Raw genomic sequence first — 7167 nt, forward strand, 5'->3', positions numbered from 1 at the left:
TTGTTGGGTCCGCCCCCCCCCCCCAAGCCTAAAATAGGAAAAATCTAAACATATATGCCTATTGGTTTGGTTTCGTGTCATCAGCCAAAATTTATTAAGATTCATATCTCACGGGTATTAATGCTATCCAAATCTATTGAAACTAGGATCCCTTTTATATAAAATAGGTGGGAAGGTCCCCTATTTAAAAAAAAAAAAAAACAAACACGATGAAGAAAACACATCCTTTCAACAGGAATGGGTTCTGGTTGATTCACTGAGGAGGTTGTACTAAATGTTCGCCAGTGGATATAGCTAGGGTATGCCGTTTGAGAAACATGTCATTCAGGAATAAAACCAATTGAAGTATTGGTAATTAAATTGTAATTCCACGAAGGAAGGAAGTGGAGGGAAAGATACAGCTAACTATTGCTGTTTTTCTTTTTAAGAATCTGCACTTCATAATGGAGCTACTGTACCGGCTATCGGAAGGAGGAGATTCTGAAGATAGGGAGGTAATATTATCTCTTTTAAAAGAATACTTTCCTCTGTAATCCCGAGCCGTTATTACATATAAGAACTTTATCTGCCAGACAGCAATGTCTTTAAATGCTGNGCGGGCCGGGCCAGGAGAGCTGAGAAATCTCATCCAGCCAGACTCAGCACCCTTAAAATAGCTTCTTTCTGAGAATCAGAGCCGTGAGGGTGGCCTCCCCCGTTCTAGGAGCCATCATTTTGGTTTGCGGCTGATGTGCGTGCATTTAGCACGGTGCTCTGCTGTCCGCATACACCTCCCGGTCTTTGTCGCCTTCCCTGCAGGGCCAGGGCCATTTACTGCCAGCCTCGACCGGACCCTGCGTGGGAGACTCGGTGGCTGGCACCTGGTCCCAGAACCCTGCCTGGGAGCGGGCTGGGCCCGGCCCCAGGCCACTCCGGTGCGGGGACCCGTGCGGGCGGGCCCTGTTCCCTGTTCACCCCTTTCCGTCCCTTTCCATTTTCCTTGTAATCCCAGGCCCCGGGTCACATTTTCCCTTTCCTCTCACTAGGTTGGCTTGCTGCTTCCTCTGCAGCTGTTGCAGGGATTCGCATGGAATGGAGGCCTCGGGTTTATTCTGGATGAGATCTTTGATAATTGACCTGTGTGGGTTTTTTCTTTTTTCTTTTTTTTTTTTCATTTTCCAACATCTAACGTTAGTGTTAAAGGACGAATCTAAGATCCTCGAAGAAACTGTTTGTTATCAGTAAGAGAAGCTTCTGTGCTGTGTTGCCACATGGAATATGCAGGTGAAATTAAGAACAGGGCATAAGACCCTTTTATAAAAGCCCAGTGACTGTGTCTAAGAATGTTTGTACAGGCTTAAGCCGTGGAATGGTGTTTCTATCTATTTTCTTTCCTTCTGAAGAAAACCGATACACTTTTCTAGCCACCAAAAATATCTACTTCCTGAATTATACCTATGGAGGGATATTACTAGGACAATAAGGGGTTTCATGGTGTCCGATTATATAATTAGGAAATCGGGAGGCAGTGTGGTAGCTAAAACCAGGTTCTTCATGAGAGGGGCGAGTGTGCAGTTAAAAACAAAAACCTGCACAAAGAAGACTCTTTAATCTGTAAATCATATGATGTAGCTGGTGAACAGAACAAGAAAGGGAAGTACACAGATATCTGATTCTTGTATTGATGCCTCAGTAGAGGCTGTAAGCCTGGGACGCGCTTAAAATGGAGCCTAGAAAGAAAAAAAAAATGGTGACATCAAAATGATTACTTGGAAAGCAGTTTACATTTACAAAATTATTCACCATTATGACCTTGACCAACTTTTACACTTCAGCTACTTGGGTTATTGCTTCCGTTTTTAAACTACCGGTCTACGGCTTGTGTGCAGAACGCAAGGGTATTTTCAAATTGACTGGGTCTTGCCGGTCCTCTTAAAATATGCCACAGTATTACAAAGTTGAAATGTAATATGTATTAATAGAAGGAAAATATAAAATTTAATATCCAGGCAACTGAGACCTTTAAACCTACTTTAAAAGTATAATCTTGAACCTATGACACTATTTTTTTGTCTCTGTTTTATGGGTAGAATCTTGGATGTTCGACCACCCAGATGTCTTATTTATTAATTCTACATTTTATTCTCCATAGCGGACATTTGAAATAAAAGGTGCATGTGGGAGAGGCAGATTTGGGGGCACCGGCTAATTTATTAAGCACTAGAACGCAGAAAAGCAGCCTTGATGAACGTTAGGCCTATGAAAGAGGGCAAGTGAAAATGTTTGCAGCCGAAATTTACTAACGCAGCCACCATTTAAATTAAATGTTTGTTAACGTACTGGTGATGGCGTTTTCTCCTCCTCCTTGTGGTTTTGTCCAACTAGATGTTACAGTGGCAGTTGCGCTGACTGTTAAGTGTTTAAATGATGACACCATTATGTGAAGTGATTTTGAAATGAGAGATTTCAGCCAAGAATTACATCTGCTCCCATCTCCTTCAAATCATACTCTCTGGCAGTGCAGATTATGATTGATTTGTTTGTGACAGATTGCAGGAAACAGTCATTGATTTTTCAATATTTTACCTTAAAATTATTTACAGTTGTAACCATGGGGAGGTATTTCCATGGGCTGTCAGCCGCTGAAAGACTAGGATAATATTCCCTGCTCTCTGACAAGACAAATTACCTGTAATGAGTGCAGTAGCTGAAGGGTATACTTTTATTTTAAAATATGTCAATAACCCCAGTGACTAAACGAATATTGATTTAGCATAATGAAGCCTGAGTAATGTGAAAATGAGCTTTTTCAAGGAGCCTGGTAAAGACTTTCTTTTTAGCTGGCTGTAAGAAGCTTTCCATTCTTTTCAACTAGCTCGCAGAGATAAGGAGTTTTCTATGCAAACCATCGGGAATGATAGTGTCGTTTGTGATAACAGCCAGGGTCCAAATATTTTGCCCTTCCTCTTATCGATTCTTTTTTCACATCTTATTTTGGGTCTTACTTTTAGTCAGAGAATTTGATTTGCTTGATCTTATCTTGACCCGACTTCTTATTTTCACAGCTTCAACATATTTTGCATTTAGACCCTCCAGTACCGAATATTAAAATATAACTATATGTACGATCATTTCGTGGATGACACAGTAATTACCTTAAGACATTTCAAATGGGTTATTGTAGTATTTAATGTGCCATATTTTATGGTAGAATAATTCCCAGTCCCTGGACATCAGCTTGCTTTCAGTGGGAATGAAGATTAATTTACTCAGGCATCAGGGCATGTTTTCATTTGTGTCCGACTCTCCCCCCACCCCCCCGACCTCCCAACACCCTCCCCTGCTTTTTTTAAATGGAATTCTCAACTTTTTATGGATGAAAATACCAATACATAAGGTCCTTCAAACAAGAATAATAGTAGAGAAGTATATAACTATATTTTATAGTCCATCGAGGAGCCTGAAGACTGGGTGTCTGAATGAGTATCTTCATCTCTAACGGGGTAAGGAGAAAATAGGGTAAACATTGCTGGTCATATATAGCAGAAAAGTAAGTATTTGAACAAGATGTCAGACGGATACTCATGGGAATCCAGTGTCTTTCATGAGAATTAATAGTAATAGAATCTTATTAAAAGCAGTAGGTAAAGTCCCTTTAAAAATTAAAAATGAGCTCCAATTGAAAGAAAATTCACATGGCTCCCTGTGAGTCCTAGCTCGCTCGTAGGATGGCATTGGAAACGTTGCAATAAAATGAAAAATATAAACATCTCTTTTAATGGAAGAAAGGAGAGCCTCTGGGACAAAAATTATCAGTACCCCCCACCCCAGGAATTTGCCCAAGGGTGTGGAAAAAAAGACATCTTGTCATCCGTCTTAGCTGTGCTTTGCAATAGCCTGGATGCTTTAGAAAATACGGATCCCATGGTTTCAGATGCTGTAAGTTCTGATTGCTCCACCCCCCACCCCCAAATTTTTTCCCTTTTTCTATAAACGGACCTTTGAAAATAGAAATGTGAGGGATACGCCATCATCATATATGAAACTGGTAGCCCAAATTCTTCAATCACTAATTACTAATTTGCTCTACAGTTTTTTTTTTTTAGGTTGATGCAGTATCTGTTCCACTTATCTGTGGATAAGGCAATGGCTCTAGATATGCCTTCTAGAAAAAGAAATGAATATAGATTTTTTTTTCCTCAATAATTTTTTTAAGGAAAGCCTTTTTTTTTCCCCCCCAGACAAAGCGAGGCTAAGGAAAACATCTATATTGCGGTTTAGTTTATTTTGGAGTTAAATAATAAAGGTATTGTATTCAGCACGTCTTGACCCCATAATGTAGTTTAAACCTTGTGTTCATCTTACAGTGTGTGTATAGGGCTACTGATTTATGTGAATTAAGTTTTGGTAAATATGTAGATAAAGTAGAGCTTTTGTTCTTGGGGAAATTACTCTTCTTCTTTTTTATTTCCCTTCAAACAAAATACCCGTGTTCTTCTTTAGGGAAAAATTATTTACAGAGAGTGTTTTTAAACCATGCAGGTCATTGCCTGGGGTTGGCTAACACATTTATTTTTTTGAAGGATTTCAGAAAAACACCACCTTTCTTGTATTTGTATCTATTAAGATAAACAGTTTACTTTGCTACGGTGCATACCAATCTATTTAGTTAATTTTTTCTTCCAGAATTCATTTTGCCGCGTTTGGTCTGACCTTCTATGATAACTTAATATAGGAACAAATTAGCATATAATTCTATTTTCCACGTGACCTCCACCAGTTGCAGAATCCTGCCACCACTTTTGGAGGGCAGTTCGACAGCGTGCATAGACTGTAGCATTAAGTGTTTGCAAACGTCCAGTGCATCCTGGCTAAGATGATATCGAAAATGTTCCGAAGTTTACAGCTAGAGGAAATACTCTCCCTTATTACTGAGATGTTCGAACGCCTCCTAAAGGTAGCATTTTTCATTAGCGTTCGTAGTTGATGAGTGACTTGTCTTCTAAGCACAGGGCCGCACGGCAGAGTTCAGTGCGGCGGGTGAGGTATGGGATGCCGGGAGATTGACAGGGACAGTGATCATGACAATAAATGGACTTTTTCTTTTTCTTTTAGATTCAGCTCTTGGTCTTTGAACTTTCCTGTGATCTGTGCAACCTTGATACGAAGGACATGAACAATTAAGTATGCAAGGGGTTTCAACTTTGGATGTTCTCCCTTACAGATGCCAGTATTCTCCCGGTTAAGACCCTTAGATGTCGTGCGGAACGATTCACGTCGCGATCATCAATTTTATTTGAACTGACTAGTATTGTAGAGTATCACCAAGCATCTTCTGTTTCCATCAAAGTACAGAAAGAATAAAATCAATTCTGTATGTTGATTTATTTCCTAAAATGTCTTTCTTGGATTGAATGAGTGTTTATTCTTGAAAAAGAAGGTTCAAAGCAAGATCCCCGTCTCCGTCATAGCAACCCCTCTAGCGGTCCAACGTCACTCGCTACATTGAGGGGAGAAAGAAAACAAGACTTGAAGGGCATCCATATGTATCTTTTACTTCCCTATATTAGTCCCCCTGGAAGAGAACGTCTCTCCCCCCAAATAAATGAGCTCAACTCAGAAACAAGGAGATATCACCTGAACAGGCAGATCATTTGTTACATTGTTTGCATATTTGATTTAGGTGAAGAAGGTGCCATCCAGTTCTTTCAGAGAGTTCTTTTACTTGTGTAGCCCCAATACTCACGGGATTGCCTTGCCACTGGGAAATGCCTTGTGGCCTGTGGTGCTGCGGTAGGAAGACGGGAGGCTTGATGCTGCTGGCCTCTGGGATGTCACACTGTGAGGGGGGAGTCTGAGCAGAGAGAGCCCTCAGCGAGGGGACTGGGGACAATCACGGATGCTGGTGACACCTGTAGAAATGTTGGGAGTTACTGTTTGCGACTGACCCAGTTTGTACTTCCTCCACTTCCATAGTTTTTACCAAGAATCCAGGGTGCTGTGATGTATCCTGAAGCTCGGCTCTGAATAGCACAAAGTAAATTTATTAGGCTAGAACAATCTCTCCTTTTCCCTTTTTTAATTAAACTTTATTTTTGAGATAATTATAGATCTCACATGCGGGTGTCCTACCTAAGGGAGGGACCCCTTGTACTTTTTACCCCTTTTCCTCCAATACTGACATTTATTACATGTAACGTGTAATATCACACAAAACGGGCTCTAACATCGATAGAGTCAAGGTACACAACATTTGCATCGCTACAGGGAGCTCCGTTAGTGCCATTTCATGTCCAGTCTTCCTTCTCTCCTGTCCCTCTCAACCCTAGCAACTGCTCGTCTCTTCTCCATGCCTGTAATTTTGTCTTTTCAAGAATGTTCTAGAAGTGGAATTCTATAGTGTGTTACCTTCTGGGACTGGCTTCTCTCAGCACGTTTTTCCTAGAGCTTCAGCTTGCATGGACCAGTAGTCTGGTGTATGGTTGGCTGGTGTTTCATGGTACGGGCGTCCCGCACACTGCGTAACCGCCAGTCAGGGCTTCAGGGTGGTTTCCCGTTTCTGACCCCTTCGAATAAAACCGCTATAAACATTCATGTACAGGTTTCTGTGTGAACATCAGTTTTCATTTTTCCTGGGACAAATGCCCAGGAGTGCAATTGTGGGTCATACGATAATTACATAGAGCCTTTCTTTTTATGACTTGACTTGATTTTACGTGTGTGTGTGTGGAAGGAGAGGCCAGGCGGACATCGACATTTTTGCGGTGTTTTTGCTTGAACTGGATTCGTTTCTGACTTTAAAAATATGCAGACTATCTCAAATAACTTGTAGCCAGATATCAAAAACATTTTTCCACAACCCAGATTTTATTCTTCTTGTTGGAGAGATACTTTTGAAAAAAATGGCTTCCTCCCCCCCTTTTTTTTTAAACAATTCATATGTAAAGGGATGGAGGTAGGGATATAGTGTAGGGAAGGTGCTGCCAAGCTCACAGGTTACTTGGAGAAATTTGGGGGGGAGTTGCCAAGTGTTCGCACAGACTTGGCATTAGAGGATGTGTCTTAACAGCTTCCGAATTGATACACTTGGCATCTTTGTCGCTAGGATCTTGCCTGCAGTTTTTATTTGTAGAATTAACTCATCATCTTAACAGTTTGTATTCAGTGGTGTTGCATTTCATGCTCTTT

At 40.9% G+C, this 7167-nt stretch overlaps 1 long non-coding RNA gene across 1 annotated transcript; it reads left to right on the forward strand.

The window, feature by feature from the left end:
- The first annotated feature begins 426 nt into the window (after positions 1-426).
- LOC144221026 (uncharacterized) lies at positions 427-5362 on the forward strand. Its single transcript, XR_013331927.1, has 2 exons — positions 427-494; positions 5095-5362. It is a non-coding gene; the product is annotated as an uncharacterized LOC144221026 (long non-coding RNA).
- The last annotated feature ends 1805 nt before the right edge of the window (positions 5363-7167 follow it).

The sequence above is a fragment of the Crocuta crocuta genome, unplaced genomic scaffold (genome assembly GCF_008692635.1).
Source record: "Crocuta crocuta isolate KB4526 unplaced genomic scaffold, BGI_CrCroc_1.0 scaffold124, whole genome shotgun sequence".
Lineage (NCBI taxonomy): Eukaryota > Metazoa > Chordata > Mammalia > Carnivora > Hyaenidae > Crocuta > Crocuta crocuta.